Source organism: Hypanus sabinus, chromosome 11, assembly GCF_030144855.1.
Source record: "Hypanus sabinus isolate sHypSab1 chromosome 11, sHypSab1.hap1, whole genome shotgun sequence".
NCBI lineage: Eukaryota > Metazoa > Chordata > Chondrichthyes > Myliobatiformes > Dasyatidae > Hypanus > Hypanus sabinus.
This window is the reverse complement of record NC_082716.1, coordinates 40,910,923-40,937,677: the sequence shown is the minus strand read 5'-3', so window position 1 is coordinate 40,937,677 and position 26,755 is coordinate 40,910,923.

Sequence of the window (26,755 nt, the reverse complement as noted above, 5' to 3'; positions counted from 1 at the left end):
TATATTAAAAAATTAAGGAAGATATGACAAGATGGAACCTGATCCCTTTTTTCAGTCACAGTTCAAGGATTGAGTCTATTAAAATGAATATACTGCCCAAGCTGTTATATCTCTTTCAGACGCTACCAATAGAGATTAATCAAAATCAATTCAATGAATGGAACATGTTATCAAGGTATATTTGGCAGGGTAAAAGCCCTAGAATTTGTCTCAAAACTTTTCAATTAGCAAAGGAAAAGGGGGGATGGGGCCTACCTTCTCTTAGAGATTATTATTTTGCAGCACAGTTGAGAGCTGTGCTATGTTGGTGCAACCCATCATATGACACTCAATGGAAAAACATTGAGGAGCGGGTACCTCCCATCCACATACAAGCAATTCTGGCTGATAACAACCTGCAAAGGTACATAAATACTGCTGATAACCCATGGGTGAAATTGACTCTTAAAATATGGAAAACTACTATAAAAGAGTATAATCTAGAGGGAGATATTGCAATTCTTAAATGGTTTGCATATAACTTAGATTTTACACCAAATAAATTGGATGCTAGATTTCAGGACTGGGCAGCTTAAGGAATAACAGTTCTTTGCAACATAATGAAAGAAGGAACATTGTTCAGTTTTGAAATGCTTAAAGAGAAACACTTATTAGAAAAGCAAGATTTTTATTATTTACAGATGTGACAATATGTTAATAAGACACTTAAAAATGTAGCCAAGGCAAGTACATGCTTGATAGAGCTACTTAGAAAAGCATATAATTTAGATAATGGTAGTAGAATCATTTCAAGCATGTATAAGGCATTGTCAAATCTTAAAACACATTCAACTTCATACATTAAAATAAAATAGGAGAAGGAAGGAAGGAAAATTATATCTGATGAAGAATGGACAATAATATGGAGATATCAATGGAAGTGTACCAATTCACAGAAATGGAGGGAGTTTGGATGGAAAAACTTGATAAGATATTTTATTTCACCCTCTCAAAAATCCCATTATGATAGTAACCTCCCTGTTTGCTGGAGAAATTGTGGAAATCAAAATGCAAATCATTATCATATTTTTTGGGACTGCCCTGTTATCAAAGACTATTGGAAGGGGATATACAATGCCCTACAAGATATCTTTAAATGTGAAATACCCTTGGAGAGTAAGACTATATATTTTGAATATATACCTCAAGAATAGTTGAAAAGAGATTAATATTTAATAAATATACTTTTGGTGGCTGATAAAGACTCTTACTAGGAAATGTTTATCACAGGAGTGCCCAACTTTAAATGTATGGATGGAAATTACAATGGACATTTACAAAATGGAGAAGATAACAGCATCTGTTAATCATAAGCTGGAACAATTTGATTCATACTGGGAAAAATGGTTTAACTACATAATGCTTCATAGACCTGATTTTATTCTCACAAATCAATGAATTTGTTGTAGAAAAAGATCACTCCCTACTTGTACTTTGTTTTTTCCTTTTGCTTGTTTTATCTCTCCACTCTTGTCTGTAAGTGTATACCTCAGATAAATACTATGTGCAAATTTGTGATATATATGATTATATGATATATATGTACAATGTCTGAAATACATCTTATGGAAATGTTTGTTTGATGATGAACTTCAATAAAAAAATTCCAAAAAAAAGGTGTAGACGGAAGGGATTAGCACTATGCCAGAAGTTCAAGCATGTCAGGGGGAAGATGTGAGTGCAATTGCTATCACTAGGAAGAAGGTGCTTGAGAAGCTGAAAGATCTGAAGGTAGATAAGCCACCTGGATTAGAAGGACAACAGTCCAGGGTTCAGAAAGTAGTAGCTGAAGACATTGTGGAGACTTTAGTAATGATCTTTAAAAATAACACTAGATTCTGGCATGGTTTTGGTAGAGTTGCAATTTATAAATGTCACTCCACTCTTTGAAAAGAGGGGGAGGCAGAAAAAGGAAATTATGGGCCAGTTAGTCTGGTCTCAGTGGTTAGGAGTTGATTGTTAAGGATGAGGTCTCAGGGTACTTGGGAGGGGATCTCATTGAAACCTATCAAATGTCTGTGATAGAGTGGATGTGGGGAGGATGTTTCCTATAGTGGGGGAGTCTAGGACCAGAGTGCACAGCCTCAGAATTGAGGGATGTGTTATGTTTTGTAACTTTAAACATTAAATTAATTCAAATGAAAACACAGAGTCTGGGAATATGGCTGTAGTTCGAGATTATTTTAAGTGTGCCATGCACGTATCATGACTCAGCATGATGACGTATACAATCAACATATTTTTACATATAACCTGTAATTAACTATTTAAGCAAACAAAGGATGAATAATCAACAACTTATTTACAAGATTATTCAATTATTATTTAAATATTAAATACACAACACTCCTCACTGCTTAGCTATAAACTCCAACTCAATGTAGAATGCATTTCAACTATATACAGTGTATTATACAGACGTCCACAGCAAAGTAAATTTTAAATTGTCTCATTCAGGCTGAAAGATTTCATCTCTGTTGAGTCTTTCTTACTCTTCTAGGATAATATCTTTCCTGACAAGGGGGATCTCTCTGCTTAGCAGGTGAGATGTGTCTGTGAAACAATCTCAGGTTCTGAGGCCTCCACTGTTGGTAGTTCTGGCAGTTGACTCTGAGACTGCAGGAAGTGGTTCTGACAGTTCTGGCCACCTTTCTTCTCAATTTCTCTCTCTGAATCTACCACAATCCCTTCCTTTATCTTTCTCACATTTCTTCTCCCTTTCACACCTTTCTCTTTCTCATTCACTTTCTTTCTCTCTATCTCTTCCCTCCTTTTTCTTCTAGTTTGTGCATCTTGATCTTGGGAAGGTCCATTTAGTTCACTGGAGTATTCTCTTATTAATCCTTTTACTGCGTCCTTCACGCTCTGGTGTCTGCTCTTGGTTTCCTCATCCACAACATCATCTGACGAAGTCTCTGTTTTCATACCTTCATTGACTCCTTTCTTTTTGGCCTTCCGTTCATCCAGCTGGGTTTTAGTCTTTGCATCTACTTTTACAAGTAGCTTTTTGTCTCCCACTTGAAATTCGTGCAATAACCTTAATGCAAGCAGAGTAGATTCTGGTTCTTTATATTCACAAAAGATGAATACTTTCAACTTTCCTGAAACACCTTGAACTCCATTCCGGCTTAAAACCAAGCCACATTTCACAAGTATCTGCCTGATTAATATATCAGAAGCTTTCTCAGATATGTTACCTACAAAAACTGTTGTAGTTGGATCACTGCTTTCATCACTTTCACACTTCCTCTGAGCAGCATGCTCCTTCCTTGGTCCAATATCTTTTCCAGCCAGAGGCACAAAGGTTGGCACCAACACTTGTTTGCCCTCTGTTGGGCAATGGCTGATGATATTCAGCATGGAGACAGTTGTGACCTCATTCAGTACATTTCCAAATTCACTTTCATATGGCTTCATTGCAAATGGTGAATAGATCTCCAATCAAGTTGTAGTTGTCTCAGCTACTTCTGACCCCACAATGCTAGTCCTCCTGCTTTTACCACATACAAGGTCAATGTGATTTTTCGGTTGTTGTATTTCACTGTAATGAATGTCACTCCCACAGGAGTTATCTTTTCTCCGATATAAGTTCCTAGTTGGATATCTGCAAGCTTCAGTCTAGTATCTTTGAAGTGCCTCTCAAATTCATTTTGTGGAATGATTGAAACATCTAAACTAGTGTCTAATTTCATTTTAATTAATTTGCTATCCACTTCTTGCACAAGCCATATTGCTTGTCTATTATTAATTCTTACACTATAAATCTCAAGGCCGCACAGTCCTGAGTCACTCTCATCGTTATCAGATTGTTCATCAACACCATGCTAATTAGTGCTCTTTTTGAAACAGCAACTTGAATTTTCAGTGCTTTCCCTTTCCCTGTGCAGACCATTTACTTTTGTCTGCCCAATATGCTCTTTGTTTGTGTCCTACTTTATTGCATTTTTGGAAAGCATCACCTTTAAAATCTGCATTTGTTTGGTGTATGTGAGTCCTGCCACAAAAATAAATCATTTTACTCAGCCAGGCTGGTTTCTGTTTAGACAATGCAATTTTCTTCACACTGACTTTCTTTCCAGACTGCAACTCAATTATGCCTCTGTCTGTAGTTTCCATTAAAAGAGTGATTTCCATTGCTCACTTAAATGTAATCTGTACTTCAGTTAGGAGCCATTTTTGAATGATTTTTTTTTCAGATTCCACAAACTAAACAATCTCAGTGTATAATTAAGCAGGTTACTGAAATGAAAATGAGTAGACCATTTCTTCAATTCAACCATTCACACTGAAATGGAATTCTTTTCTTTTTGATTCCACTTATGAAACTTTAAGCATTTTGCAATTAACAATAGCTTTGGTTCTACGTGTTCCTGTATCACTTTTACAATGGTAGCAAAGCTCATGTCTGGTGGTTTGGTTGGGGCAGTCAAAACTTGAAGCAAACTCTGTGCCTTTAACCTTAATGTACTTAGCAAAATTGGCACTCGTTTCTCAATGGTTGTTTCATTTGCTTCAGTATACATGAGCCAATTACCCATTATGTAATTAAACTCATCCATCTTTCTGAAGTAGCCAGCCACTTCTGATTTTTTTAATGATTACACGGTACTCACAGTTTATGAACCCTGAATTCTTCTGTTTATGTCCTTTAACTTGATCGGATCTTCCCTTCTGAAGAACATGTCCTGGCTGCTTTTGTTTTAAACTCAACCATATGCTGGAGTGCCTTTTTGACTCATCAGTGCTCCCATTGCATTTTATTTTATTTCGAGCACCTGGCTGTGTTTAATAGGTCAGTGGCCATCTCAGGTTCGTTTTAAAATACCTCGTCACCAGTGTTATGTTTTGTGACTTTAAAACATTAAACTAATTCAAAGAAACATGGGAGTCCAAGAAGTGCAGGTGTAGTTCGAGTTTACATAAGCGAGGCGCACGCGCATCACAAGGTAGCATGATAACCATATAACCATATAACAATTACAGCACGGAAACAGGCCATCTCAGCCCTTCTAGTCTGTGCCAAATGCTTACTCTCACCTCGTCCCACCGACCTGCACTCAGCCCATAATCCTCCATTCCTTTCCTGTCCATATACCTATCCAATTTTTTTTAATGACAATATCGAACCTGCCTCTACCACTTCTACTGGAAGCTCATGTTCATGTGATGGCGTATGCAATTAATATATTTTTCCATATTACCCATAATTGTTTATTTAAATAAATAAAAATGCTTAATCAGCAACATATTTACAAGATTATTCAATTAGTATTGAAATAGTAAATACACAACATGACATCCATTTAGAGGAGGAATTTCTTTAGCCAGAGGATGGTGAATCTGGAATTAATTGCCACAGACAGCTATGGAGGCCAGATTATTGGGTGTATTTAAGACAGGGGTTGATAGGTTCTTGATTAGTCGATGGATGAAATGTTACTGGGAGGAAGCAGGATAATGGGGTTGAAAGGGAAACAGATCAGCCATGATGAGCAGGTGAAGCAATGACAATGGGTCGAATGGCCTAGTCGTAATCCTCCCTCTTATGGTTTTATGACCATTCCACATTAACTCCGGTTCTAAGAGGAATTTCCCATGCTAGGAAACTGCAACAACTTCACAATCCTCTGCTAGTTTTCACAGGGAATTCAGTACCCAGAGCCTCACCAGGAACTTGCTTCAGCTACCATCATGTTTGCAACTTCTAGATATGTAAATACATGGACAGAAACCATGAACTTTTCAATAATTATATGGAAAAATGCCAATAAAATCCAGTTCAATAACATCTCTAGTCTTCCTTTGATCTTTTAGCTTTTTTGGATCAGTAACTGATCCTAATTTTAAACTCTCCAACACCAGCTGAAACAAGATAGAAAAGTGTTGAAAGTAATGGGAGTCAGTCACCACCAATAATCCTGGTTTTCTCCCTATAGTTTTGTATTTTCTATTACACTAAAACTGTCATAAACTGGTTCCTGGACAGTAAGGGACCCAGAAGGTAATCTCTAAATATTTTATTTGCAGGTTTCATTGTGAAAAGGCAGGTGTGCTTCTTGAGACCTCTCAGGAAACCATTGCTTTTCCTTCATAATGAGCTTTTTCCCCTTCCACCATCATCCCCAAGGCTGTATTGTCCATTTGAGGTCCTTGTGCTTATCAAGGGCTTCTCTGTGCTTTATCTACTGCTTAGAACTACCAGAAATCCCAGCCATTGGACAAACCATTGGTTTTGCCCCACTGTTAGAGAAAAGACGATCTTCATTTATTTAAACAAATTTTTGCCATTAAGATCATTGATGCCTTCCTGGGATTTCGCTCTGATTTCCCCTTTCCCTTCTCCTTATCGGCAGAAGGCCAGAACGAAAACTTCAATCGCCGTCCAATGAAGGGAGTGATTTTCTTGTTGTGTGCCTGAGACCAGGATGATCTGGGACTTTTGTTCGGTGGAAGATGAAGAGAGAAGATGCCAGAAAGGAGAGGTTGTAGTCACCAGGAAGGAGTGGACTTGGAGTGAGGCCGGGAGTCAACGAAGCCCGGGGAAATTGATGAGGGGCCAATGGAAGGGAGATCATGAGCTCCAATGTGCGTGTTGGACTGTTTCATTAAAATGGCCCTTTTCTTTTTGTTTTACTTTACTAACCCTCTAGTCAAATAAAGAACTACAAAGTTAAATCATTTAACTGTATATGGTGAACTGTCTGTTATTTCATGGTACTGATTTGTAACAGTGTAACACATCACACAGCATCCACACAAACAGGACGTTTGGCACCTCAGTCTCACACGTTTGCTGGGACCAGAGATGGTCTTCCCCAGACTTACGCAGCTGATGGGACCTGAGGGTTACATCCATATTTCATAACCACAAGTCTTAAACATTGACTGCTGCTCCTGAAGTCAAACCAGGCATCTTGCAACACATACTGTTTATCCGATTGCATCAGTTTTCACAGGTTCATTCGGGAAGATTGCCTCTTTCTCAGCTACAATACTGTGATGAACAGGTCTTCGTCATGCTGTACCTGTGAACTGCAATAAACCGGAGACCAGTTCCCTGGACAGCACAGTGATATGCAGCGAGTGGAAGAGCCGTGGTTTCAATCGGGACCTCGGCTACCACCCATGCAGAGTGTGCGCATCCTCCTGTGACCTTTGGGTGCTCTGAATTTATTCCATGCCTTAAAGAAATGTGTGTTTGTTAGTTAATTGGCCACTGTGAATATTCCACATTGTGTAGGTGAATGCTAGAATAAGGGGTGGTTGATGAAATGTAGGAAAAAAATAATAAAAATGATTATTACAGGATTAGTGTAAATGGATGACTGATAGTTGGAATGGACTTGCTTGGACAAAAGGCCTGTTTCTTTTCTGTATGACCCATTTTCACACCAAAGTCTGAATAAATGGCAAAGATCTACTTTTGTTCCATTCCATGGTTGGGGTGCACAGAGCCTGTTTGGTTCAGAAGCTGCCCAGAAATTTAGATTTATTCTTATTTTTATTGAGAGCAACACAGACAAAATGCTGGATGAACTCAGCAGGTCAGGGAGCAACTATGGAAATGATTAAATAGCTTTGGTCCAAGATCCTTCACCAGGACTGGAAAGGAAGGGGAAAGAAGCCAACCCTGATGAATGGTCTTGGACCGTAACATTGACTGTTTATATCTTTCCATAATCACTGCCTAACCTGCTGAGTTCCTCCAGCATTTTGTGCATTAAACTCTGGATTTCCAGTATCTTCATAATTTCTTGTATTTATGAGGTACAATTGAGTTACATTGAGATGAGATCTAATGCCAAGATTGAGTGGCCTAATTGACATGACCACAATAATTTGAAAAGAAGCCCTGACTTTAATGTCAACATTTTAATTAATTCCTTCTAGTTTTATCTATCTGTTAAATGAACTTATTTGTTAATGAATTTTATTTATTTTTATTTAAATCCATTTGAGCTTTTCTTAACATATCCAATCACTGGAGATATTTAATCAAGTGGGATTTGACAACAGTGATAGGGTAGGACTTAAATTTCCAGCTCCCAATGGCTAATCAATGCTAGTGGAGAATTGTTCAACAATCAGATCTCAAGGTCAAAAGGAATCATGGAGCAAATGCTGATAAAATCCATTTTATAGTAAACAGATAAATATACAGCATAAATTTAATAACCTAATTTGTTTTGTGTTCTCCGATTATATTAGCAATGTAACATATGTGCATTTATTTTAATACCATATTATATCCTTACTTGTATTATATAAAATGTTAAATTTGGCACGAAAGTTACAATCAGATGTGATAAATTTTGCCCAGATCCTTTGCAAAATGTATAAACCAAAAGCAGCTTTCTGCATGCTTTCCTGTTATTGAGTATCAAAGAGAATGTTTAAAATCAAAAGGAGATGAGTATCCACTTTTTGCTGCAGATGAACCTGAGTTCTGGATCAATCAAGGAACAGAAATTAAAGGTCACTATTCCTGCCTTTGAAAAAGCAAGGTACTGTTTCTCTTTCATTTGTTCATCAAAGAGATAAATGCTTCATACAAATTGACTGGAAGGGTTAATAGAAATATATCAGCAATGGCCGAGTGATGTTCTCCACTTTGATTTCTAGTGGGGATTTTTATGGTACACAATAGTAGAGCTGTCTTTTTAGAGTTGTACTGAAACCTGATATTGAGTTCCCTGCTGTTGGTAAATGTGCACATTTCATGGATTGTTCTTTGACAACTGCTTGTAAATTCCACTGATTAAAGCAGCTTTAAATCTCAATCTAAATCAATGATACTTAGATTAACAAGAATACACATTTTAAATATTTTTGCAGTGTCCAATTTATTCTGGTGTCACTAACATGAAACTAACATAGATAGGAACATGAAAATGTTATTTTTGGTGGTGAAGGAGATACTTAAAATCTCCTTAAATAAACTAGAAGTGTAACTCATGACTAAGCAGTACTGTCTGTGTTACTGAGTCTGGAGAATGGACATTCAAAACCTACTCCATAGAGTTGAGTGTAACATATACTGTAGGGTGACATGGAAAAGAATTAGGTATCAGCACTGGGCTTGTCTATAAATGTGCCCTGGAATGTGGACTATTGCTGTTCTGTTATACAAATCATACTAAAATGTGTATTAGAGTGATTTAGGTGAAATCAAACTTCTCCACAAATTATAATATGCCACAACATGGCTGCAGTGCAGAACAAAAGGGCTGTTGCTGACAGACAAATTCCCAGGTTCTCTGATTATTGCCTTCAACATTTTTGAGTTTATTTGTTGCATTTTCTCAAAGTTTTAAGACCATAAGGTAAAGGAAGAGAACTCAGCCATTTGACGCATTGAGACTGCTCTCCCATTCTGGCTGAGAGACAGTGGAGTTTACACTCTTCCTTTATATCAGGAAGCAACATGGCAAGTTAGAGCTAACACTAACTACTCAAATAGCTTATGGTCACAAACAAGTCACAAAATGAAGCAGATTCCCTCCATATACTAAGGCAATTGGACTTTTCAGAATGAAAATCTAGGAATTTGGTGTCTGAGAATTCATCTTGGACACCAAATCTATGCTGCTCAAAGTGCTGACTCTCACCCACCACAGAATTGTTGGTGGAAGACAAAAGTAGAGTTTATTTTGAGGAGGCAACTAAATATATTGATGAGTATGGTGTGGTTGATGTAATCTACACAGACCAGTAAGGTTTTTGACAAAGTTCTAGGTGGAAGGCTGGTTCAAGAAGCTGGAGCCCATGGGATCCAAGGTGTATTGACAAAATGGATCCAAATTGGATTGGTAGAGAAGGGAGAAGTTGATTGTGAAGAGTTGCTTTTGTGATTGGAAACTTGTGACCAATAGTGTACTACAGGGATTAGAACTGGAATTATTGTTTTTATAAAAGTAAGCAACAATGTTTAGGGGATAGTTTTAGTAAGTTTAGTAAGCTTAGTAAGACATGAAATCCAGTGATGGTGTTGATAGGGAAGAAGGCAATCTTAGACTAAGGAATATTACTAATCCACTGGAAAGTTGGGAAAATCAATGGCAGATGGAATTTAATCCTTTTAGTTTAAATGATGCATTTTGAGAGTCAAATAAGAGTACAGCGTAGTTAGTATTATTTTATTTTGTTACCTATTTACAAGATATGGTCATCACAAGCAAGGGGTGCATTTCTTAACCATTCATTGTAACTCTAGTCCTAACGGTCAGCTAGACCATTTCAAAGATTACTTGAGCCAAACACATGGCTGTACCTGTGAAAGTGAACAGATTCCCTTAAAGATGTTATTTCTCCAGAGGGAGTAAGCGTACTCATTGGCTTGAATATTTGATAATGGATTTTTTCCATGCTGGAAAGCGCAGACACACAACATTATATCGACAGATTTAAATTCAAATCTCTTGATTAATGGTGAAAGGTAAAGGCAAAACATCAAAAGCTTGTGTGCATATCCTACCACAAGCAGTCTGCAAAGCAACTCACTGAAACACACAGCTGGTATTAGGACAGGGAGCAAAGCACTTGATCATTGAATTTTCAAAGAGTATGTAATTGTGAAAGAAAGATAAAGTGCCCGAGATGTTCAGGGAGACTAATGGTTTATGGAGAGAATTCCAGATAAATGATATAGTAATTATATGAAGCACTAAGACAGTTTTAATGCCTACTTTATAAATACAACATTGCAATAATTAAAAATTGTGTTGAGGATGATTTTATTTTAGATTGAGAAGCTGTTCAAAACCAAATTTCCGTCTGTCGTTTAGTGTGGAACTGAGCACTGAGCTACTGTTTGATCATTTGGGTATGTGTTCATTCTATCCCTTTGTTTTCACTGACAACAGAGTGCTGAATCAATGAACAGTGGAAAAGTTTTAAGAACTCTGCAAATGCCAAGAATCCTTGTGTAACTTGCCTATGAGTAATGCTTAACATATGTTTGTAGCCTTTAAAATGTATTTTTAATTATCTGGTTCCAAAGTATGGTATAAAACTACCCACAAAACCAGTAAATACTGCAAAAATGTTTCAGCTGTGGTAGAGCTAGCAGCAGGAAGGTCAATGACAGGCATTGATGTAGCCACAATTTTGATTGTTGCTTCGGCGAACTTGTTAGCAATATCATCTAGAGTTATAAACAAGAATATTTTACAAGCTCATGTTTGAAACTGTGAACACACTAAGAGTCATGTTTTTCCAGCAGAACATCCAAATTGTAGGTCACGACCATTACATCTTCATTCACTGCCAGCCTACCCCATTCCTCCACATTCCCCTACCCATTGCTACATCTTGGAAAACAATCTCCCACCCAAATTATCTTTATTTTACCAAGCCATCTCAATTGGTCTTTCTTTCCGGATGCCTTTTTCTGCCTAATAACCAGCCAGTCTTCCAACTTTGCTAAATGGTATTTCTTCCTGCTCTCCCATTTGGCCATTCTCTTCCCAAGGCTCCCTTCTGGCATGTCTTACCTCCTGGTGCTTCTTGCCCAGCTTCTAATTGTTCTTCTCTCCCAAAGGTCACCTTCCAAACATTTGGCTACTGGCAGTAATCCAGTGACCAATTACCCTAAACCCTGTGGTATCTACATGAAACATGCCATGATAGAGGAGCAAAACCAACTAGAGAGGAGAAATAACATAGAATAGAATAACACAGGAACAGTTCCTTCATCTCACCACGTCTGCACTGACCACGATGGCTGTGTAAATGAATACTATCTACCTCTGCATAGTCTGACACCTCTGTTCTCTCCCTGCTGATGTGTCCATCCAAATGCTTCCTAAACATTTGTTTTGTGATAGCATTGGTTTCACTGACTGTAAAGTTCCAAACTTAAATGAAGACCTTAAGCCCTACCCAATATAAATAGCTAGTATAAAAGAATCAATGAGACTTCACCAAGTTGGGTGTTCAAGCAGTGTGCAAATGACATCAACTGTGCAAACACAAAAAGAAAGAAATAACAATAATAAATAAATAATGAGATGAAGAGCCATTGAAAGTGGATCCTTAGGTTGTGGGAACACTTCAAAGGTGGGGCAAGTGAAGTTGAGTGAAGTTAAGCACTTTAGTTCAAGAGCCCAATTTGAGGCATAGCAACTGATCCTGAACATGGCTGTGTGGGGCCTGAGTCTCCCCTGCATTCTCCTTGATGGCAGCAGTGAAAAGAGAGCAGGACCTGGGTGGTGCTGGTCACTGATGAGGGATGTTGCTTCTTGTAAACGTGCTCAGTGATGGGGAGGGCTTTACCTGTGGTGGATCAGGCCAGATCTATTACATTTTGCAAGGTTTTCCATTCAAGGGCATTGGTGTTTCCATACTAGGCTGTGATACAGCCAGTCAATATACTTTCCACCACACATCTGTTGGATTTGTCTAAGTTTTAAAAGTCATGCCAAATTTTTGCAAACTTCTAAGGAAGTAGAGGTGCTGCCACATGTACATACATGCTGGGTCCAGGACAGGTCCCCTAAAATGATAATACTGAGGAATTTAAAGTAGCTGACCCTGTCCACCTCTAATCTTCTGATGAGGACTGGCTCATGGGCCTCTGGTTTCCTCCTCCTGAAGTCAATACTCAGCCCTTTGGGCTTGCTGACATCTAGTAAGAATTTGTTACTGTGGCACGACTCAGCCAAATTTTCAATCTCACTCCTACATGCTGATTCATCACCACCTTTGATTCGGCCTATGATGGGGTGTTGTTGGCAAACTTGAATATGGCCTGGGAAGCAGGGAAGATATAAAAAGGAGAGAAAGAATGAGGTAGTTCTCTTTTGGAAGAAAACAGCGAGGGTTTGAGAGGAAATAGGGCGGCAGCCATTTTCAAATTGCTTCTCAGATCAGAGTTCTGAGAGGCGGGACTGCGCAGGCGCGTGAAGGAGGCCTGGTAAGGAGGGAAGTTATACAAAGAACGCAGCCTTAAGCAGCTGGCAGATTCGTTTGCGGGCAGTGGAGTGAGCCGGGAGCAGAGTGTAGGGCTTGGGCTCAGAGGGCTTAGACAGAAGAGGGCACAGTAGGCTTATCTTTTACTTCTCCTTGTTATTTTCAGTTATTCGAGAAGTATGAGTGTGAGGGCAGCTTGTTGTTCTCTGTGTCGGATGTGGGAGATCCTGGAGTCTCCGAGCCTCCCGGACGTCCACATCTGCGCCAGGTGCACCGAACTGCAGCTCCTGAGGGACCAAGTTAGGGAACTGGAGCTGCAGCTCGATGACCTTTGCCTGGTCAGGGAGAGTGAGGAGGTGATAGAGAGGAGTTACAGGCAGGTGGTCACTCCGGGGCCACGGGAGGCAGATAGGTGGGTCACGGTCAGGAAGGGGAAGTGGCAGGTACTAGAGAGTACCCCAGTGGCTGTACCCCTTGACAATAAGTACTCATATTTGAGTACTGTTGGGGGGGACAGCCTACCTGGAGGAAGTGACAGTGGCCGGGCCTCCGGCACAGAGGATGGCCCTCTAGCTCAGAAGGGTAGGGATAGAAGAAAGAAGACCATAGTAATAGGGGACTCAATAGTCAGGGGTTCAGACAGGTGGTTCTGTGGAGGTGATCGGGAGTCCCGGATGGTAGTTTGCCTCCCTGGTGCCAGGGCTCGGGACGTCTCTGATCTTGTCCAAGATATCCTGAAGTGGGAGGGTGAGGAGCCAGAGGTTGTGGTACATGTAGGTACCAATGACATAGGTAGGAAAGGGGAAGAGGTCCTGAAACGAGAGTATAGGGAGTTAAGAAGGCAGTTAAGAAGAAGGACCACAAAGGTAGTAATCTCGGGATTACTGCCTGTGCCATGCGACAGTGAGAGTAGGAATGGAATTAGGTGGAGGATGAATGCGTGGCTGAGGGATTGGAACAGGGGGCAGGGATTCAAGTTTCTGGATCATTGGGACCTCTTCTGGGGCAGGCATGACCTGTTCAAGAAGGATGGGTTACACTTAAATCCTGGGGGGACCAATATCCTAGCGGGGAGGTTTGCTAGGGCTACAGGACAGACTTTAAACTAGTAAGATGGGGGTGGGGGATGGGAATCAATTTGAGGAAACCATGGGAGAGGAGGTTAGTTCACCAATAGAGCAAGTAAGTAGACAGTGTGTGAGGGAGGAAAGGCAGGTGATGAAGAAGGGATGCGCTCAGCCCAAAGATGTAGGGGAGAAGAAAGAAAAGGATAATAAATTTGAATGCATTGTTATGGATGAAAAGAGAGGAGGAGGTGGAAAGTATCTTAAATGTATCTATTTTAATGCTAGGAGCATTGTAAGAAAGAGCTTAAAGCGTGGATTGATACCTGGAATTATGATGTTGTAGCTATTAGTGAAACATGGTTGCAGGAAGGGTGTGATTGGCAACTAAATATTCCTGGATTTAGTTGCTTCAGGTGTGATAGAGTAGGAGGGGCCAGAGGAGGAGGTGTTGCATTGCTTGTCCGAGAAAATCTTATGGCGGTGCTTTGGAAGGATAGATTAGAGAGCTCCTCTAGGGAGACTATTTGGGTGGAATTGAGGAATGGGAAAGGTGTAGTAACACTGATAGGAATGTTTTATAGGTCACCTGATGGGGAGCGTGAGTTGGAAGAGCAAATGTGTAAGGAGATAGCAGATATTTGTAGTAAACACATGGTGGTGATTGTGGGAGATTTTAATTTTCCACTCGTAGATTGGGAAGCTCATTCTGTAATAGGACTGGATGGTTAGAGTTTGTGAAATGTGTGCAGGATAGTTTTTTGCAACAATACATAGAAGTACTGACTAGAGATGGGGCAGTGTTGGATCTCCTGTTAGGGAATGCGATAGGTCAGCTGACAGATGTATGTGTTGGGGAGCACTTTGGGTCCAGTGATCACAATAGCATTAGCTTCAATATAATTATGGAGAAGGACAGGAATGGACCTAGAGTTGAGATTTTTGATTGGAGAAAGGCTAACTTTGAGGAGATGTGAAGGGATTTAGAGAGAGTGGGTATGGTCAAGTTGTTTTATGGGAAGGATGTAATAGAGAAATGGAGGTCATTTAAGGGTGAAATTATGAGGGCACAGAATCTTTATGTTCCTGTTAGGTTGAAAGGAAAGGTTAAAGGTTTGAAAGCACCATGGTTTTCAAGGGATATTAGAAACTTGGTTCGGAAAAAGAGGAATGTCTACAATAGATATAGGCAGCATGGAGTAAAGGAATTGCTCGAGGAATATAAAGAATGTAAAAGGAATCTTAAGAAAGAGATTAGAAAAGCTAAAAGAAGATACGAGGTTGGTTTAGCAAATAAGGTGAAAGTAAATCCGAAAGGTTTCTACAGTTATATTAAAAGCAAAAGGATAGTGAGGGATAAAATTGGTCCCTTAGAGAATCAGAGTGGTCAGCTATTTGTGGAGCTGAGGGAGATGGGAGCGATTTTGAATGATTTCTTCTCTTCGGTATTCACTAAGGAGAAGGATATTGAATTGTGTAAGGTGTGGGAAACAAGTAAGGAAGTTATGGAACCTATGACAATTAAAGAGGTGGAAGTACTGGTGCTTTTAAGAAATTTAAAGGTGGATAAATCTCCGGATCCTGACAGGATATTCCCCAGGACCTTGAGGGAAGTTTGTGTAGAGGTCGCAGGAGCTCTGACGGAGATCTTTCAGGTGTCATTAGAAACGGGGATGGTGCCGGAGGATTGGCATATTGCTCATGTGGTTCCATTGTTTAAAAAGGGTTCTAGAAGTAAGCCTAGCAATTATAGACCTGTCAGTTTGACATCAGTGGTGGGTAAATTAATGGTAAGTATTCTTAGAGATAGTATTTATAATTATCTGGATAGACAGGATCTGTTTAGGAGTTGCCAGCATGGATTTGTGCTTGGAAGGTCATGTTTGACAAACCTTATTTAATTTTTTGAAGAAGTTATGAGGAATGTTGATGAGGGTAAGGCAGTGGATGTAGTCTATATGGACTTCAGCAAGGCCTTTGACAAAGTTCCACATGGAAGGTTAGTTAAGAAGGTTCAGTCGTTAGGTATTAATGCTGGAGTAATAAAATGGATTCAACAGTGGCTGGATGGGAGATGCCAGAGAGTAGTGGATAATTGTTTATCGGGATGGAGGCCGGTGACTAGCCGGGTGCCTCAGGGATCTGTTTTGGGCCCAATGTTGTTTGTAATATACATAAATGATCTGGATGATGGGGTGGTAAATTGGATTAGTAAGTATGCCGATGATACTAAGGTAGAAGGTGTTGTGGATAATGAGGTGGGTTTTCAAAGCTTGCAGGGGGATTTATGCCGGTTAGAAGAATGGGCTGAACGTTGGCAGATGGAGTTTAATGCTGAGAAGTGTGAGGTTCTACATTTTGGCAGGAATAATCCAAATAGAACATACAGGGTAAATGGTAGGGCATTGAGGAATGCAGTGGAACAGAGAGATCTAGGAATAACAGTCATAGTTCCCTGAAGGTGGAGTCTCATGTAGATAGGGTGGTGAAGAAGGCTTTTGGAATGCTGGCCTTTATAAATCAGAGCATTGAGTACAGAAGTTGGGATGTAATGTTAAAATTGTACAAGGCATTGGTAAGGCCAAATTTGGAATATCTTGTACAGTTCTGGTCACCGAATTATAGGAAAGATATCAATAAATTAGAGAGAGTGCAGAGATGATTTACTAGGATGTTACCTGGGTTTCAGCACTTAAGTTACAGAGAAAAGTTGAACAAGTTAGGTTTCTATTCATTGGAGCGTAGAAGGTTAAGGGGGGATTTGATCGAGGTATTTAAAATTTTGAGAGGGATAGATAGAGTTGACGTGAATAGGTTGTTTCCATTGAGAGTAGGGGAGATTCAAACGAGAGGACATGATTTGAGAGTTAGGAGGCAAAAGTTTAAGGGAAACATGAGGGGGTATTTCTTTACTCAGAGAGTGATAGCTGTGTGGAATGAGCTTCCTGTAGAAGTAGTAGAGGCCAGTTCAGTTGTGTCATTTAAGGTAAAATTGGATAGGTATATGGACAGGAAACGAGTGGAGGGTTATGGGCTGAGTGCGGGTAGGTGGGACTAAGTGAGATTAAGAGTTCGGCACGGACTAGGAGGGCCGAGATGGCCTGTTTCCGTGCTGTGATTGTTATATGGTTTATATGACATTGGAACTCTGCTTAGCCACACAGTCAGAAGAGTAAAGCAAGTAGAGTGGAGGCTAACCATGCAGTCTTGTGGTGCACTTGTGCTGTTGGAGATTGTGGAGACAATTAATACTAACTTTTACAGTTCTATTTATATTTTTACAATTGAAATACTAACATTTTCCGTTCTAGGCACTGCAATTTAGGAAGTAGTTGGTGGCCCAGAAGTGGTAGGGAGGGGATTTTGTAGTATGGTACAGGAACAAGCACCAAATATTTGGAGAGACTGTAAAAGCTAGTGTTACTCTCCTTATAGAAAAGAACATTAAATGGTGGGTTAATTGTGGAATTCAAGATGAAGCATTCTGATGGAACAATTATTTTTCCTCGGAGGAATTATCTTGGGCATGAGGTAAAGTGGCTGCGTCATCACAAGGCTAGAACAGATATGCTGAGCAAAATGTCTTCTGATTTCATTTAACCTAAATTGCATCATTGTTACTGTAATGAAAACTACTTTTTGTGCATTGCAACTTTTTTATTAGATACAGGACTTCCAGGCATTAGGAAAGTACAGTATGTGTTATGCATTTCTCTTATTTATTTGCAAATTATAAATGCCTTTAGTTTTTAAAATACCAGTATCTACATATCCAATTTTTTAATGTGCATTTCTCTTTCTCTCTCTCCGTGACAGTCCCTACACTTTGCCCTATGCCCAACCTCACAACCATCCCCTGACCCTACTGATTATTTTCTGGATGTGAACATACTTGAGGATTATAAGACATATTTTTTGAGAAACATCAGTCTGCCTCAGGGGTAAACAAACTTAGAATTGCTTCTTTGTCTTGAAGGTTATTACAGGAGCTATACATGCACAGTTCTTACCAATATTAACACAAATTTGGGAAGAAAAATAAATCTTTGTTGTGTTGAATTTACCAGAAATCATGTGCCCATTAGCACATCAATGCAGTTCATTTGATTTTTCCTACAAACTTTGTGAAATTAATCTTACATGATGCAGGTTAAAATCATCCAAGAAAGGGCCATACTCTAGATCCTCCTGGTTCCTTTTGTTGTTGTCTGATGTTCCTAGTCCAGTAGTGAGAGTGGATTTCACTGCTGTCCAATAAATCATTCTGGTAGACAAGAGGAAGTGACACACCAGGCAGGATTTCAAAAGAGAACTTATCCTTTGAAGTCAAACTTTTGTCCTTTGTAGTGTTCATTGATCTGACATTTTACTTTTTTTTGGTCAGTAAGAGGAGATCAAGGATGTTAGAGAACAATTAGTAGATCCAATATTCTGGAATAACTCGCATTTAAACAACTATTGAGGTTAATAAATCTGATATGAAAATAATGACAAAAAGATGGTTATATTCAACAATGACAAGCACCCTTTTGTCAAAAAAAATTCTGTACAGCCACTTGTTTGTTCTTTATCACTGAAATCACATGATTTCAGTTCACCCAATATTGCAAATTATTAACCACAGATAGTATTTTTTTATTTAGAAAACTCACATCCGATGAAAAAATTAACATTTTTATGCAGTTGCTTACCAAAAAATATACCCGAGGGAGATAAGGCTTGATGCATTGCAATTTAAGTCTGGTTATTTTGTTCATAATAGATAGCTCAGCAATACTTCCTTTGTTTGAACCTGTAGCTCTAATATTAAGCAACACACACAAAATGGTGGAGGAACTCAACAGGAACTCAACGCATCTAGGAAAGGAGTACAGTTGACATTTTTGGCTGAAACCCTTCGGCACGACAGGAGAAAAAAGCTGCGGAGTAGATTTAAAAGGTGGGAGAAGGGGAGAGAAAAACACGAAATGGCAGGTGAAACCCAGAGGGGGAGGGATGAAATAAAGTGCTGGGAAGTTGATTGGAGAAAGGTACAGAAGGCCATGGAAGAAAGAAAAGGGGGGAGGTGCACAGAGGGAGGCAATGGGTGGGCAAGGAGATAAGGTGAGAGAGGGGAAAGGAGATGGGAAATGGTGAGGGAGGGGTTTGGGGGGCGTTACCAGAAGTTTGCGAAATCGATGTTCATGCCACCAGGTTGGGGCTACCCAAATGGAATATGAGGTCCTCATCATGACAGTGGAGGAGCCCATATCAGAATGGGAATGGGAAGTGGGATTAAAATGGGTGACTACTGGGAGATCCTGTTCTTTCTGGCAGATGGAGCATAGGTGCTCAGTGAAGTGGTCTTCCAATCTATGTCGGGTCTGACCAATATACCAAAGGCCGCACTGGGAGAATCAAACACAGTAAGTGACCCCAACAGACTCACAGGTGAAATGTCTGGGGCCCTGAATGGTTGTGAGAGAGGAGGTGTAGGGGCAGATGTAGCACTTGTTCTGCTTGCAAGGATAAGTGCCAGGAGGGAGATCAGTGGGGAGGGGTGAATGGACACGGTTTCTGTCTCTTTCACCAATCAACTTCCCAGCTCTTTATTTCGTACTTCCCCCTCCAGGTTTCACCTATCACCTCGTGTTTTTCTCTCTCACCTCCCCCCACCTTTTAAATCTACTCCTCAGTTTTTTTCTCCTGTCGTGCCGAAGGGTTTCAGCCCGAAACATCAACTGTACTCTTTTCCTAGATGCTGCCCGGCCTGCTGTGTTCCTCCACCATTTTGTGCGTGTGTTGCTCGAGCTTACAACACCTGCAGATTTTCTCTTGTTTGTGCTCTAATATTTATAATGTTCTGTTATTATAGGCTAAATTCTTTAGCTACATTTTTTTATTATTAGCTGTTATTTATTTACAGTACCTTAACAAGCAATCCATGTCCTTGTTACCACTCTCTAAAACTTAAATAGCCAGTACAAAGAAACCAGAATGCTAAATTAGATAGTCCCAAAAAATAGGTGTAAGGATAAGAATGAGCAATTAAACTGTACCCATAATTGAACTGTGCAGTAGGCCGACCTAATGTTGCCTGCTCATTGGAATGATTTCAATAATCAACCAGTATATTGCTGAGTAGTTACCTGCCTAGAACTGTAGCTTCTGATTTACAAGCTTCAGCATGACATTAGCTTCTATTTCCTCCCTCCACCTGGTCTCGATGATAATGCCTTTTCAGATAACAAACAGTCCAGGTCAGTTAGTGCAGAAGTATAAAATGAAGGTGATAATCGGTATGCTGTCATTTCCATCTTAGCATGAGAGGAGGAATCTGCAAGTGGTGAGATATCAGACATGAATCATCTGCAAATATGACAGGAGAGAAGGCTATGAGGGGTACCGATTTGCTTGAGGCCAAAGTTGAGCAAAAGGTCTCAGATGGCAACTTGAAAGAAGCAAACTGCAGAAAAGACTATTAGGTGTTAACTAAATAGAGGAGAAGCCAATTGCTGGAAAACTAGTAATAGTTCTGGTTGCTTAATTTTAGGAAGCTTTAGAGAGGGTACAGAGACCTACCAGAATGCTGGCTGAATTAGAGAGTATGTCTTACGAGGAGAGGTTGAGCAAGCCAGTGTTTTTCTCTTCAGAGTGAAGGAGGAAGAGAAGTGACTTGATAGAGGTGTACAAGATGATAAGAGGCATAGATAGAGTGGCTGGCCTGAGGTTGGAAATAGCTAATATGAAAGGCCATAATGTTTAGGTATTTGGAGGAAAGTATAGGGGGATGTCTGAAGTGAGTTAATTTTACACAGAGAGTGGTGAGTGTGTGGAATTCCCAGCCAGGGGTGGTGGTAAATGCAGATGCATTGGGGATATTTAACAATCTCTTAGACAGGCACATAGTTGACAGAAAAATGGGAGGGTAGGGTTAAACTGATCTTGCTGCAAGTTAAAAAGTCAGCACAACATTGTGGGCTGAAGGGACTGTCAATGCTGTACTGTTCCATGTTCTGTATGTCCAGAGACTGGAATCTGTCTGCTCTGCATTCTTACATTAATCATAATGTAGTTTATTGTTCTTCATAGGCAGCCTCTCTGATGGATTCTAAGATAGCTGAAGCAACTTATCTGGGACCCTAAGCTCTGCCAGAAAGGAAAAAGTGCTTCTTGATCGGGTCAGGAGATGAATAGTTTGGAGCGTAGTGCATTGCTTCCATTGTTTGTTTATGGCTTTTGAGATTGGCCATCAAAGATGTTCCTTGACGTCATTGAGTGGTTACGGGCAGTGATCCCATGAGACAGTAAAGATTTGACACTTTCTTAGGACACTGTTAAGAATGCTGATGAAGCATTTTCTCTGTACTCTTAGAAATAATTGGTGTAAACATCACCAATTGCCTACACTGACCAAATAAAGCTCATCAGTGCCTCTTAATTCCTCAGGAGATTAAAGAAATTCAGCATGTCCCATCGACTGCTACCAATATTTATTGAAAGCACCCTGTTTGGGTGCATAATGGCTTGGTACACCAACTGCTCTCATGCGACCGCAAGAAACTGCATAGAGTTGCGAACACAGCTCAGCGCATCATGGGAGCCTCTCAATGGAATCCATCATTCTTCTTGCTGCCTCAGTTAATCAGCCAGCCTAATCAAAGTCTCCAACCACCCTCTTCACCTCTCTCCCACTGGGAGAGAAGACACAAATATTTGAAAGCACATACTGCTCTGGTTAAAGGACAACTTCTATCTCATTGTTGTCAGGCTCTTGACAATACGATGGACTCTTGTTCTCAAATCTACCTTATGATCTTCATCGTTTGCCTGCACTGCACTCTTTTGGTAACTTTAACACTTTATTCTGCATTGTTATTGTTTTAGCTCAGTCTAGCTCAATGCATTGATATGATCCATCAGTATTAACAGTATGCAAGGGAAACTTTTCATTGTATCCTGTTAAATATGACAATAATAAACCAATTCTAATATCTATAGAGCAAAGTCACTCTATAAAGTCTTGGAGAAGTACAGCATTGCAGCAGGCCCTTTGGCCCATCTAGTCCATGCTGAAACCATTTAGACTGCCTACTCCCATCGACCTGCACCAGGACCATAGACCGCCATACCCCTACTATCCAATTACCTATCAATGGAGCTCGCATGCACCACTTGTGCTGAGTATGCAGACAATGCTGATTAACCACTGCATACGGTGCATTATGACAAGAACAGAGTCTAGAACGTAAACATGGAAGAGGGCACTGATGCTGTCCTAATCCACCAATGGTTTAGGATAATTTTAGGACACCATGTTGCTAATGTTTCTCCAATACTTTGAGAGGCCTGCTGTAGACTGTCCATGATTTCAAGGATTATTGAATTTGGTGCTAGATTTGAGGACTTAGACATTGAATGTCCTTTTACACAAACATAAAAAGCTGAGCTAGTTCAATGGTTGCCCTTAAAAATTCTGTCATTAATGCCTGTCCTGGCTGAGAATTGAATCCTAATGGATGGTGACTGACCCATATTTTTATTGTTCTTAATTGTTGGGAGTATTTTGCACTGCAGGCAGGTTGGTAGAAGATCTTTGCCTTCACAACATTTACCATGAGACCTATGCTTTCATTCACTTTATTGAAGAAGCCACTGCTGCCCAAGACCACAGGTTGGGTGATCTTGGTGTTGTAATGGAGATGATGAAGGTTGGGTTCCATTACTTTATCTTATTGCCAGTTTATTAGAGGTAGTGTGCAGTATGTCAGTGAAGAGGGATGAAAAGAGGATTGGACAGAAATTTGTTTGATACAATTCTGCACTTTGATTGGGTCTCTGGTGGGCCTGTTGCTTAGGATCGCATTTCATATTACTGGTGCAGAAAGGTAATACATTTCTGCAGAGAACCAGATTTGAGAAAGATTCTCAATAATTTTTCTGTATTGGCAAGAACTGAATGCATATACTACACTATGCCATATTTGGGTCAGAGTAATTGTGAACATCTGCACATCAAATGTCATTTTTGTCCTCAAACATCATCAGTAGTACCCAAATAAAAGGCACTATCAGCTCTATGTTGCAATTATAATTTTTTGTATCCCTGTATATAATATTACTGATCACCAAACCTTTCCAATGAACTAAGTACTAGAAAGAGCAAAGTAACCAATATTTGGATAAGCACATTTGGAATCCTAGTTCAATATTATAACAGCGTATAATTATACCTCAGTCTTTGGTTGAGGTCTTTATACCATGCTTCCCACAATTCTCAGAACCAAATTCATACAATTATCTTTTAACAACTGTTAATTTTAATAAATTATATTTTATTTTATTCCTTTCCATTGGCATTCATTGCATTGCTCTTAAATGTTGCTGTCTGTTCACTAACACTACCCATTAACTAAAATTACTGTTGAGGAAGATGCTAAATTAGCACATTTTAATCCTCATTTTGGCAAGCTGTAGCATTACAGATGATGTCTTTTGCTTCAAATACATTTCGTCGCAGGAAATTAAAAAGGTCTATGTGCAGGACTGGCTTCCAAAAATAATTCTCCAGCGCAGGTAATACAAAACCACTCCTCTGAAAAGGCTCCTTGAGTTGCCCTGCACATTGGTTTCATTTACATCAGGAAAAGGTGATCATCCAATTTTGTCGTGCAAATGAAAACTACTGTGTACTGCCAGGCCACTGCGGTTAAGACATCCCATCTACAGTTCTGTGTTATGTTCACATTGCTCTTTTTCTTCCACACTGAAAAACTCCAGATCAAACTTCCATACTGGAAAGCAGTTTAAACCAGCTGAAGAGAGATAGCAAATATTGAATCATGGGACATTTGTACAAAGGCAAAATACAATTTAAGTAATTCTGTGTGGATATATATGACAAAGAACATACTATAAGGTCTTTGATTCTGCAGTATCCTTATTTTTTGCATACAAGTGAATTCTTCAGTTTTATCATTAACCCCCTCTTCCTACCATCACACAAGAGTCCCGATAGTTTATAGTTAACTATCTTAAATTTATTAATGCAAAGGTTACAAAAAAGTTTTTAAATTTCAAAATTTAAATTATTTTTGGTCCTAATCTCCTTTTTCAAAGCCATATTTGTAATTAGGTATACTGCCTCTCAAGGAATTTGTAGCTTTCTTATAGCATTGAATACAAAATGTTTTGTCAGCAAAATATATAATACATCATCTTTTGGATGTTTTGAATGGAAAAGATTAATTTAACTACCTAAGGTAAATAGAAACATTTTGTAAAGAAGAGGCTGGTGACACAATTTATTTCAGGAATTATGCAGAATGAAACCAGGCACTGCTTAGGATACGTCTAATTTCAATTGTCCTGTTATTGGGAAAAGGTGCAGTCTGCCAGATGAAAACAAGTATGTTAGAATTTTGGCAAGATTATTCCTTTTAATAAATATAACTAATTTCAACAAGAATAATAGCTGACAGCTAGCATTAAAAGTATGATTTAACCTGATTTGTAAACAAGCAAGAACAGGGGCAGGTCATTAACTATTGAGCCTTGTTGTCATTGAAAGTTTTCTTCATACCATTTTCAGTTTGAGAATTGCCAAACTTTTATCATTTATTTGTATATAATATAAACCTTTCTTCTTTCGCATCATTACTTTCTCAGTAGCCATTTCCCTTTAAAATTTGAAATGAATCCACAATAATGGGGTCTTATTATAATTTATGAGAATTAAGTTTGGAGACTGTTCTTTCAAGTTCTGATATGGTAGTAAATTTTCACTTCTCTCCACTTGTTGTAATGCTTCTTCGTGACATGAGATTGCACATTCTTAGCCAAGATTTTAATGATGTTCTCCACACAGCTCTCCAACATTCATAGCAGTTGACACTAGTGTAGACCAATGGAAAAAGTAAAATAAACATAAGAGAATCATTCCTCCGGTATTGGAACAAAATCAAGCCTTTGGAAGAAAGGTGTGGCTCATTCCCTATAATTTGGCCAGGAAGAGTTGATACTTTACATCTCCAGCATTGATACTTCCCACAGTCAACTGCACTAAAAATATAATGAAAAATTAACTCGGTATACTTTTGTGCTAAGAAATAGTGACACTCTTCAAATATGTAAAGCTGTCCCTCACGATTTATTCTCATTGTTATTTGTGGAATTTTGCTATATGTAAATTGGCTGCTTACCAGTTCCTTTACATATTATTTCCCTATTCCTCAGGGCTAGGGCAGTCAAAAAGTCATACAGCATAGAAGGGGCCATTAAACCCTTCACTTCCATACTGATCTATATTTAGTGGCCTCTTTATTGGGTACCTCCTGTACCTAATAAAGTAGCCACTGACTGTGTGTTTGTAGTTCTGTGGCTGTAGCCCATCCACTACAAAGATTGACGTTATGTGCATTCAAAAATGCTCTTCTGCACACTACTGTTTCCATGCCTGGTTGTCTAAGTTACTGTTCTTCCTATCAGCTTAAACCAGTCTGGCCATTTTCACCCACAGAACTGCCACTCACTGGGTGTTATTTTGTTTTTTGCACCATTCTCTGTGAACTCTAGAGATTGTTGTGTGTGGAAAACCCAGGAGATACACAAATGACCTGCATGGCACCAACAATCCTCCCACAGTCAAAGTCATCTAAATCATATTTCTTCCCCATTATGTTGTTTGCTCTGAAGAACAACTGAACCTCTTGACCATGTCTGCATGCTTTTATGCATTAAGTTGTTGACACGTGATTAGATATTTGCATTAATGAGCAGGTGTACATAATAAAGTGGCCACTGGGTTTATTTTTCCATTTACATGCATGAGAGCCAAACCATTGTGTACAAGATCTCATATTTGTGCTGATGTGTATCCAGTTACAGTATTGTCAATAAGAGGACAAACTGGTCCATAGCTTAATACCCTGTGAGGAGTACAGTAACCAGGACTTTCAGTAGCATAAACATGATATTCTTATGTCCTTTGCAATTGAATTGTCATTTGACATTTTAGTTCACATGCATTAATAGGCAGAAAACACTGATGTACAAAGACAGTAATCATGCAGTAATGTTTGATTTTGCTACTGCTATTGGCCACACAGCAAAGAAAAACCTGAGTGACAAACAGAAAAGCAGAGCCAAAGGGAAGGAAGCAGGTAAGCTGCAACATAAAGGGTTATTGGAAAACCCATTACAAAAAACAATTTGGATACAACAACGGACCAAGTTTCTGATTATTATTCAGGTGCGAACTTCTGTGCTGTTGGGGGAAATGCAGCAGGTGACTGTTCCAAACCTCTCCCTGGGGCATTACCTCTGCCATCATGATCTCCAACCCAGTTATAAAGAAACAGGGTGACTGCAAAACCTACCTATTCTAGTATTAACCATACAGTTCACTGCAGTGAGCCCATCTCACCTCTAGAACAAAGTTTAAATTCACAAGATTCAGTTAGAAGTGAGAGAGTTACTTCCAAACCAATACTTAAAGTGCGAACCAGTAAAATAAAAATAAAGGAAAATAGGTCATGAGAAAAACTGGCACTAATTCTATAACTTATGGACATGGAGAGAAAACTTAAAGCTGAGTTACTAATTTACATCAACTGAAGACAACCTGCAGAATTTCCATGTATTTAGATGAAATTTTCAGAACTTCACAATTTCAAATTTTTCTCAGAATACTACTATAAATACATATTGAACTTATATATTGAACCTCATAATATTTCTCAAATCAACATTAAATTGTGAAAGAT